Consider the following 11,075-nt stretch of genomic DNA (forward strand, 5'->3'; position numbering starts at 1 on the left):
AGCTGAAATGTAATAGATCTCTAAGATCTATTGTAAGTAAACAAAATGCTGAATAATGTGGGGGGGTGAATACACTTCTAAATACGTACATTATATCTGGGACTGTATGGAAGAAGCTATTACCCTTTGATGACTTTTACAATTGATATTTTGTACATGAATTACCTTTTGTACAAAAGAGAGTAAGTCTTTTAAAAAATTATAGTGTATGGGAGTTCCCATCGTGGCTCAGGGGTTAAGGAACCCGACTAGGATCCATGAGGACGCAGGTTCAATCCCTAGCCTCGTTCAGTGGGGTAAGGATCTGGCATTGCCATAAGCCGTGGTGTAGGCCGCAGATGCAACTCAGATCTGGCTATGGCACAGGCCAGCAGCTCTAGCTCTGATCCGACCCCTAGCCTGAGTACCTCCATATGCTGCAGGTGTGGCCCTAAAAAGACAAAAAATAAAAAAAAATTATAGTGTATGAGAAAAGTTATTTTCTTCTCAGTTGTGTTGTAAGTAAGATTATTAAGAAAAATGCTTATCTACATAAGGATAGTCACCAAAAATTAACAGTGGTTATCTTTAAAAGATGTTATATAGGAGAATTTTCCACCCCCTCCCTTTTTGCTTATTTGAGGTTTCTAGCTTGAGGATATATTTTGTTTATGTATGAAAAAAAGTGGGGGAAATAAGCATTGTGATGGCAGGGAGTGAATGGAAAATCTCTATACTTTCTGCTTAACTTTGCTGTAAACCTACATCTCTTCTAAAAAGTCTTTTTAAAATGACTGGAGTATTGCCATATATAAAATACAATGTTATCTAAGTTCAGGGAATAGGGAAAAAGCCAGGGAAAAACTGTTTACATAAGTGTACCATACACATTTCCATACATAGCTGCCTTATAGCTGCCCAGTTCAAAGCTAGAACTATTTTCTATTATTTACCACTCAGTGTACTGAGTGCCTCATTTGTTATTATAAATACACAGCTACAAGGCACAGATCTGTGTCTATCCAGACATCCTCAAACCTCCAGGAGGTCCAAGACCTGAGAGCCCCTGGGACAGGTTCCACTTTCAGAAACTGTACCTCCTCTCCTCAAATGCACCTTGATCAAAGCACATTGACCAAGAAGTCAAGGATTCCAACAGATCCCCTTCTTAGTCTTCTGAAATAACATGTTACTCCCAGATCTAGGGCAACACTTGTCATTTCTCCATGCCCTCCGCTATCACATTGCCATCTACCTCCTACATGCTGTCCTGTCTTCTACATCATTCCTTCTTTATCTGTCCAGTCATTTGATCACTTACATTCTAAGTATTTTTTTGACCTTATCCCCAGTGCCAGAGGCTAGGAGATAGCCCCTACCATCAGGTAATTGTCTGTGTTTGACCTCCCAGTTAGAGACTGCCAAGGTTGAGTCATAAATAGCTGCAAGTTAGATATCGTAAATACTTTTGTAGGAAAATTATTTTAAAAGATGCTACTAGAATAACTAATGTTGGCCAAAACCCTGAGAAACATTCAGCAGGTTAGTAAACATTTGAGCTGAGTCATAAAGAGTGAAGAAAAAATCTCCAGGTAGAAATTGGTAAAAGAGTATTTCAAGGAGAAAGACCGGCATGGGTAAAGTTAAGGAGATGTAAGAGCCGATGCACATTAAGCGAGTAGCCACTAATTCACTGTAGTTCAAGCACAGAGACCTAGAGGTTGGGGAAGATGAGGTTGAGGGTGAATATGAAGGAAAAGTAGAGCCAAGAAATCAGGGAGGAGACTCGCACTAGGGAGGACCTAGTGTGCCTTGTGAACCATGACTCCAGGCTTCACTTGAGCTGGAATTCAGGCTAACCTGATATATTAGTGAGTAAGAAAAGTCAGAAGGACTCTCTTTGTACAAATATACCTTTGGGCAATAAAAAGAACAGCGTGATATCTGTCCCAGATAGGAGTTCTCTGCCCTGGGACCCAAGACTTACCATTGGGAAAACAGCCTGTAGACAGAAGCTGAGGAGCTTATTTCAAAAAGGAAATGTTGGAGCTCCTGTTGTGGCACAGCAGAAACAAATCCAACTAGTAACCATGAGATTGTGGGTTCGATTCCTGGCCTCGCTCAGTGGGTTAAGGATCCGGCGTTGCCATGAGCTATGGTGTAGGTTGAAGATGCGGCTCGGATCTGGCCTTGCTCTCGCTGTGGTGTAGGCTGGCAGCTGTAGCTGCAATTCGACCCCTAGCCTGAGAACCTCCATATGCTGCTGGCGAGGCCCTAAAAAACAAAAATAAAAATAAAAAATAAAAAGGAAATTTTGGCCCAGAGACACAAACAGACCACGTCAATACCCAGGAGATAAAATATAACTAGGAAAGAACTATATTCAATATTTTGTAATAACAAAGGGAAAGAATCTGAAAATGTATATATGTGTGTGTGTGTGTGTATGTATTATGTGTATATATATATATGTATTTATACATATGTGTATATAAGTAAATAATACATATGTAATATGTTATATAACATATTTTTTCATATATATATATATCTGAATCACTTTCCTGTATGCCTGAAACTAACACAACATTGTATATCAGCTATACTTCACTTTTTTAAAAAAGAAAAACATAGAAGATGGCCATCAAGGGGAAAACACCTGAAACAGATCTTTCCCTTACAGGCCTGAGAAGGAATTAAGCATGCAGACACCTTGATTTTGGATTTCTAGCCTCCAGAATTGTGAGCTAATACATTTCTTTTTTTTATGCCACCTAGTCTGTGGCACTTTGTTACAACAGCCCCATAAGTTGACCAATACAGTGGATAAAACAAAAATACAAGTGATAAGGCTACATATCCCCACTTTTGCATGTAAAAAGCACCTGGTTTGGTATTTTTAGGAGTTCAGGGAACAAGATGGTATATTGATACCTTGAGGGTTTGTAGCATTACGAATCAGAAAGAGCAGAATTCTCATGGAGTGTGGGCATTACCATCTGTGGAAGACTGTAGACTGCATCTTGCAATGGCTTTGTGGAAACCGGATAACCACAAGAGTACTGAAAAAGAAGAACTTGAGAAGACAGGTGATGAGCTTATGTGAGACCCCAGCCAAGACCCCAAAACTGGATGCATATTTAAAATCGTGGAAGGGAGTTCCTGTCATGGCTCAGTGGTTAATGAATCCGACTAGGAATCATGAGGTTGCAGGTTCCATCCCTGGCCTCGCTCAGTGGGTTAAGGATTCGGCGTTGCCGTGAGCTGTGGTGTAGTTCACAGACGCAGCTGGGATCCTGAGTTGCTGTGGCTCGGGCGTAGGCCAGCAGCTGCAGTTCCAATTGGACCCCTAGCCTGGGAACCTCCATATGCCGTGGGAATGGCCCTAGAAAAAGGCAAAAAGACAAAAAAATAAAATAAAATCATGGAAGAATGCTAGAGACCTTTGCTCTACAGCAAAGGGTGGAGCCAGGACAATTTGAGTTAATGATATAATATGTAGTGGAGCAGAGATAAGCCATGTCAGCAGAGGCCACCAGAGCAACAGCCTGACTGCTCTGAATACCTGACCACTTGGTCTCCAAACAGATTCTGATCAGAGAAGAGCAACTGCCCACCTGGCGCCCAGAATCATAAGAGATCAGAAATCATAAACGTTTAAGTGTTGCACTGGTTTGGTGCACAGTAAAAACTAACAGATGAGGTCCCAAGATGAGGATTGGTGGGAAAGCTGCTTAAGTGTGATCAGCAGTTTGGTGCAGGTCTCCAAATTCAGGAGTGTAAACCTGGATGACAAGACTCCTTTGGAAGCATGTGGAGGATTTGTATTGTGTCAACAAAGCTGTAACGACATTTCCCAGAACTTACTTTCCTGCATAGTTCCAGTTTAGCTGGCATCAAGAGACATCCTGCACATCACTCAGAAGGTGGAAGTAGAACATCAGTCCTTTTCTCTTTGATTCCAAATGTTGGAGTCAGACGTGAGTGACTGGAGCAGCACTGGCACTACCTGTCAACCTGTCTGCTGAATCACCTGCTTGGCATGTGGCAGCAGCAGGGCCCATGGCCCTTCCAGCCTCTGTCACACTCGCCGCCAGCTTCTCTGACTCCCAGTCCAGGTGTGTGTTTAATTCTGGGCAAGAAGTACCAGCTTTCCCTTTGGGACACTCCTAACCTCAAAGGTTGTGAGAGACTAACAGGTTCCTGTCTACCCTCCTGGGTTCAGGCTCAACATCACAGGTTCCAGCTTCTTCTTGTCTTTCCTCCTTTATGTTTCTTTCCTTCCCAACTGCCAACCTGAAGCCTTCACACTCCAGCATCAACAGCCTTATGTAGATTTTTAAATTAGGAGTTGCCACTGTGGCTCAACAGGTTAGGAACCTGACTAGCATCCATGAGGATATGGGTTTGATCCCTGGCCTCACTCAGTGGATTAAGGATACGACATTGCTGTGAACTGTGGCATAGGTCACAGACACAGCTCGGATCTGGCATTGCCGTGGCTGTGGTGCAGGCCGGCAGCTGCAGCTCTGATTCAACCTCTAGCCTGGGAATGTCCATATGCCACAGGTGTGGCCATAAAAAGCAAAATAAATAAATAAATTTTAAAAATAAAAATAAATGCAGTGAGAGAAAAAATATATATATACTATGTATAACATGTAATATAGAGGTGATGTATAATATGGAAATTATAGTAATCAAATTATATCTAGTACACAAATTATATGCACATGTGTGTGTATGTAAAACACACATACATACATACATAGTTCTGCTTCTCTGAGTGACCAACACAGCCTAAAAACTCTGGCCAGCAAGGATGCATAGCAGGAAATTCTAGTGCCCTCCATCCTCAAGGAGCTAAAAATATCATAATCCTTGGATGGAGAAAACTGAGATAACCATCAATGAATCAGAAGAGAGGAAATCAAGAGTCCCCATTGTGGCTCAGTGGTAACAAACTCGACTAGTCCCTAAGGACATGAGTTCAATCCCTGGCCTCACTCAGTGGATTAAGGATCCAGCATTGCCATGAGCTGTGATGCAGGTCAGAGACACGGCTCAGATCTGGCATCTCTGTGGGATGGCTGACAGTTACAGCTCCAATTCAGCTCCTAGCCTGGGAACTTCCATATGCGGTGGCACACCCCCCAAAAAAATTATTTAAAAAAAAAGAGAGGAAATCAGAAGCAGAGGACATAAGCAGTGGTGGTGCTGTACCATTTAGGGTCTCACCACTAAGGACCCTTCAGCTTAAGAGCACCAAGCCTCTTCACTTTTCCCTTAGTGGACACTGAAGAAAAGAGGGATTCTAGAATGATGGAGAATTTGTTCAGACTGTAGCTGGACATCACATGTAGCAATCGACACGAAGTCCTTATAAAATTTGCTGAATAAAGATGTTTGACTTGACTGTGATCAGAAAAATGTAAATTGGAACTAGAAAGTGATTCCATTTTTCCCTTACGCAAATGCTCAGAGATATCTATAAAAAATTGAATTACAGAAATTGCTGTCATGGCTCAGTGGTAACCAACCTTGCCGGAGTCCAGCTCCAGCAGCCAGGGTACCCCCTCCGGGGATGGACAGTGTCGGCGAAGCACACGGAGACAGCCTCTTTGTCTCCGTGTGCTTAATTGTAACTTACATCACAGTGCTTAGATCATATTCTCAAAGGTTAAATTGTAACTTACATCACAGTGCTTAGATCATATTCTCAAAGGTTAAATTGTAACTTACATCACAGTGCTTAGATCATATTCTCAAAGGTTAAATTTTAGACTACATGGTACAGTAGATATACATTGTGTTCTAAGAATTTTAATTAAAACTAACAGATACAATGCATCATGCAAAATTATAATGGGTACAAAACATTATGTGGAAAAATCATTATATAAAAATAAGGCAATTTGATATAAAACGTCTTGTGGTTACTCTTAGCAAGCGCCACCCGTTATTGTTTTAAGCTAATCTTTAACAACTAGAAAGGTCACAAGCACAAGAATTTAACATTTACAAAAACTCATTTTTTAGATTAAAGCTTGGGGTACTAACTTCAAAGCGTTATGGTCAGGGAACAGTATGAGAAAATATTTTTTATATCAGAACAACTTAATTTCATAAAACTTAAAAGCCCCCTACAAAACTTATTAAAAGCAAGATTATTATTTTTTCCATCAAGAATAATGTGTGTCTAACCTATTCTAACCTATTGTACACTCCACAATGACCTAACTCTAAAACCTATTCTTACTCGTAACAAACCAATGAACACTTTGTTTTTGCTTACATTAGATCTGAATAGGGAGAATTTCACCAAGGTGAAACTCTTATTATTTTATTACTATTCCAATTTTTGTTGTTCCAATTTTATTGAATCACGACAATATAGAAAAATAACAAAGAATAACAAGCAAATAGCAAAAAAGGCTGAGTAATAAGTAAATAACAGGAAAGACTGAATTTTCCAAGAAGCAATTTTTATTCTTGCACTATTGTGCAAAGACTTCGTTTTGTTATTGTTGCCATTGTTGTTAGGTTAGCAGGTGAGCCTCATTATTTTTAGAACTTGCCCTCAGAACTGTGCTGCTGGGTAAGTCCTTTTCCCTATTTCTAAACCTGCCCTCGGAACTGTGCCCGCAGGTAGGCTTTTTTTCCTCGGTTAGAAACCCTGCCTACAGAACTGTGCCGTCAAGCTAGTTCCCTTCTTTGGCCTCCTGTATCTCCTCGGCTCCCTGTAGAACCTGACTAGTATCCATGAGGATGTTGGTTCGATCCCTGGCCTTGCTCAGTGAGTTAAGGATCCAACGTTGCTGTGACCTGTGGTGTAGGTCACAGACTCGGCTCTGATACCAAGCTGCTTGGCTGTTGCTCTGATTTGACCCCTAGCCTGGAAACGTCCATGTGCCACAAGTGCGGCCCTTAAAAGCAAAAAAAAAGAATTACACAAACCCTCTGACTGGGCATTTTCCCTCTTATTTATCATAGAGATAACTTCACATATGTGTGAAATGACATAGGTTTAAGGATATCCAGTGCAGCATTTTTCATTATAGCCAGAGATTGGAAATTACCCAAGTGTTCCCCAATAAGGAATTGGATATGTAAATAATTGTTCATCTATATAACAGTACATAATGTATCTGTTTAAAAGAATGAAGCTACTCTATGTGTACTGATACAAAAGCATCTTCAAGATATATTGTTAAGTGAAAAAAAGGCTTGCATAATGTTTGTGCAAAATGCTTCTGTGCGAGTGTGTGTGTGTGTGTGTGTGTGTGTGTGTGTGTGTATGTTTTAAATACTGGAACATCTCTGGAAGAATTTGTATGAAACTGGGGATTTGGGTTACCTCCAGGTAAAAGAATTAGATGCCCAGGGAAGCTTTTATGCTTTTGTACAATATATATTACCTATTCCCCCCCAAAAAAAACCTTAATTTTAAAATAAATATCATTTTTCAAGCGATGAGGCTTGACCTTTTTCTCATAGCAAGAATGGCATAAAGAATAAGAGTGCCAATTATACCTAAGGTTAAGCAAGCTAACACCCAGATTTCCCCTGCAAAAGAGAGTCTGCTTAGGAGGTATTAAGAGCATGGGTAGGTAAGAAAAATGCATAGCCCCGGGAGGGATGTCAAAGAATGAGATACCCAAGAGAATAAGAGCTTTAGTGTGCTGAGTGCATAATCAGTTTGAGGATGGCACAGTGGCATAGGGAGGAAGATTGTAAGTGAAGAACTAGGAAGATGTTGATGTGCAGAAACCACTGGAGCTAGCAAAAGAAATGCTGGTGTGAGTTGGGGAGATTTAAGCCAGAGGTAATCAAATCCTCATAATTAAAGGAGTTTGGGGATGCCACAAAGACAGTGAGGCAAAACTCCAAATACTGAGAGTTATATATATGGAATACATCAACAAGAAAAAAGAAGAGCACTTCTTTTGTTTGGTTTTGCTTTGGATTTTTGTTTGTTTTTGCTTTTTTAGGGCCGCACCCATGGCATATGGAGGTTCCCAGGCTAGGAGTTGAATTGAACCTGCAGCTGCCAACCTACACCACAACCACAGCAATGCGGTATCTGAGCCTCGTTTTCGACCTACACCACAGCTCACAGCAATGCCGGATCCTTAACCCACTGAGCAAGGCCAGAGATCGAACCTGAGTCCTCATGGATGCTAATCAGACTAGTTACCGCTGAGCCATACAGCAACTTCCTTGTTTTTTTTTTTTAAGTAGCTTCTTCATAACCAAGATAAGTGACAGGAATAGGCTGGAAACATAGGCTACCCTTAGGGTCAAGCACAAGAGATACTCCATGAGCTAGTAAATTCCTGATGCTAAGATCCAGTGACACAGGTAGGGGTGGAAAAGGCAAGCCTCTTTATATACAACTTTGACAGGACTTCCATAACCCCTTTAAAATCCTGATGGTGGGCAACTGGGCATGAGCACCCAGTATAGTAATTTCCCATTCTACTCAACCCAATAACCAGATAAAATAGCCCAGCCATGAATGGTGTTTTACCAACATACATTTCAGATTTTGTTTGAAGCCCTTGAAAATGGAGTAATCTCTTTATAAGCTACAAAGTCTGTTCTTTTTAGCTGTTTAATAGCTGTGTAATAAGTTGTTTTACCTGATAGTTAATAAATGACTTGTTTTAGATGTCAAAAATAATGATCACTCATATTTATTTATAATGTTAACAATTTTATTTACAATATTTAAAAGTGCTTATGGAGTTCCTGCTGTGACTCAGTGGCTTAGGAATCTGATGGCAGTGGCTCAGTTTGCTGTGGAAGTGTGTGTTCAGTTTCTGGTCCAGCGCATTAGGTTAAGGATCCTGTGCTGCTGCAGCTGTGGGTAGGTCGCAACTGTGGCTTGGGTTCAATCCCTGGCCAGGGAACTTCCATATGCCATGAGTGCAGCCATTTAAAAAGGTGCTTTCATAAATACCTTTGTTTGCCAGAAAAATACAATTATTTTGTTCTCAAATGTTTGTTCTTGGTGATAAATGTAGAGTGAGTATTATTACCTAATTATTACCTATTTGTACTTACTTTTGGAGGTATAAAGTGGCTTGACCAAAATTCACACTGTTAATTTATAGCTGGTTTCTACAAAATCTGGTAATTTTTAAATTTTTCATTATCCTATAAAAAAAGAATATACTAAACTGAAATAGACTGGAAACTGAATTAGTATACTAGAGGTCTCCAGAGAAACAGAAAAGAGAGAGAGAGAGAAGATAATTTACTTATATGATTGCAGGGGATGGAAAGTCCTAAATCTGCAGGGTAAACTAACAGGCTGAAAATTTCAGCAAAAAGTGGATGTCTTCAGTTCGAAAGCTCTTGGAAGGCAGAATTCTGTCCTCTAGAGTGGACCTCATTCTCTTCTTTTAAGTCTTTCAACTGATTGGATGAGGCCCACCCACATTATGGAGAGTAATCTGCTTTATTCAAAGTCTACTTATGTAAATGTTAGTTACACCTGAAAAACAACCTTTACAGCAACATTTAAACTGGTATCTGACCAAGAAACTGGGCACTATAGCCTAGTCAAATTGGCACTTGAAATTAACCATTACAGTTAGGATTTGGAATGGCTATGTTTGACTCATATCCTGAATTAACAATGGCTTAAGTAAGATGGGTTTGTTTTATTTTCTTTTGGTTTTTGGGGTTTTTTGTTGGTTTTGCTTTTTAGGGCCACACCTGAGTCATATGAAGTTCCCAGGCTAGGGGCTGAATCAGAGCTACAGGTGCTGGCCTGCGCCACAGCTACAGCACACCAGATCAGAGCCACGTCTTTGATTTATACCACAGCTCATGCCAGTGCCGGATCCTTAACCCACTGATCAAGGCCAGGGATCAAACCCACATCCTCATGGATCTTAGTTGGGCTCATTAACCGCTGAGACATGAAGGAAACACCAGTTTTCAAGTGAGTAGTCAGAAGTAACAGTCCAGAGCTAGTATAGTGACTCTACAATCATTAAGGGTCCATGCCCTTTAGAGTATTTTACTCCACTATCCTCAATATGCAGCTTCTGCCTCAGGTCCCAGAATGACTGCTTTAACCTCAACTAACACAATTTCATTCAAGTTTGCAGAAAGAGAGGGAAGGGAGAAGAATATCCACTTCACTGTAAAGACACTTTCGGGAAGTTTCACAAGCATTGTGCACATGGCCTAGAACTTTATTACATAGTGACAGGTAGAGTAGAGGCTGAGAAACACTTTCATTTTGTATTTATTTACCTGGCTAAAATTCAGGGAATCAAAACTTTAAAATTCATGGAAGGAAAAAATGGATAAATATTGGGAAGAGATCTGCCATGTGCAGATTACTACACTGAACAACTGAAGGGATGCTATTTCTGTCATGGTCTACACCATAAATTATTCAGGCTACCCATATGTGAATGTGAATTAGTATCACATAAAAGTAGACTTAGTCTATGTATGGTTGAAAGGACTATACAAATCTAGGAGCACCTGTCATGTCACAAGACTATGCCATGAGACTTTGTTAATTCCTTCTATAGTCAGTGTGAAGGTTAGCAATGACCACATGAAGGTAGTCATTCCATATGAGTGGGTGAACTCAAAGCTGAAAGGAGACCATTCATATTCTACTCTATTCCACAGCTCTTTCTGGACTCTATCTGCTCAGCAGAGGTAAGAGATGGCCACATAAAAGACATTCTATATTTGATACTGCACACCAAGAGGATGCCATTCACATCACAGTCCATGCCAGATTTCTTTCTGGGCTCCTAATATGCTCAAAATGGAGGTAAGTACTCATAGATAGACTGCAAAACTCGGTTGATATAATTTATATTGCAGTATATACCATGTTACTTTCTGGACTTCTCATATGGTCAGTGTGGCATTAGTGATGATCTCATAAAAATAAATGTGGGTGCACTCCACAACTTAAGGGATTCTATTCATATTACAGCCTATGCCACTAGACTTTATTCATTTCTCACATATTCAATGTGCAAGTAAGTGCTGACCATATGAATTTAGATTGTGCCATGTACTTTGGGGTGCACTGAAAAATACAAGTAGTGCTAATC

At 40.3% G+C, this 11,075-nt stretch overlaps 1 long non-coding RNA gene across 1 annotated transcript in view; it reads left to right on the forward strand.

Moving 5' to 3' along the window:
- Positions 1 to 10,786, forward strand: part of LOC110257744 (uncharacterized) — a 296,540-nt gene extending 285,754 nt beyond the window's left edge. The window contains exon 13 of the long non-coding RNA XR_014835223.1: positions 10,639 to 10,786. This is a non-coding gene — a long non-coding RNA (uncharacterized LOC110257744). The remainder of the gene's footprint in view (positions 1 to 10,638) is intronic.
- Positions 10,787 to 11,075: the final 289 nt, after the last annotated feature.

The sequence above is a fragment of the Sus scrofa genome, chromosome X (genome assembly GCF_054392235.1).
Source record: "Sus scrofa isolate SSC_HxYL_T2T_F1_AM1 chromosome X, Sscrofa_HxYL_maternal_Yorkshire_Landrace_v2.0, whole genome shotgun sequence".
NCBI lineage: Eukaryota > Metazoa > Chordata > Mammalia > Artiodactyla > Suidae > Sus > Sus scrofa.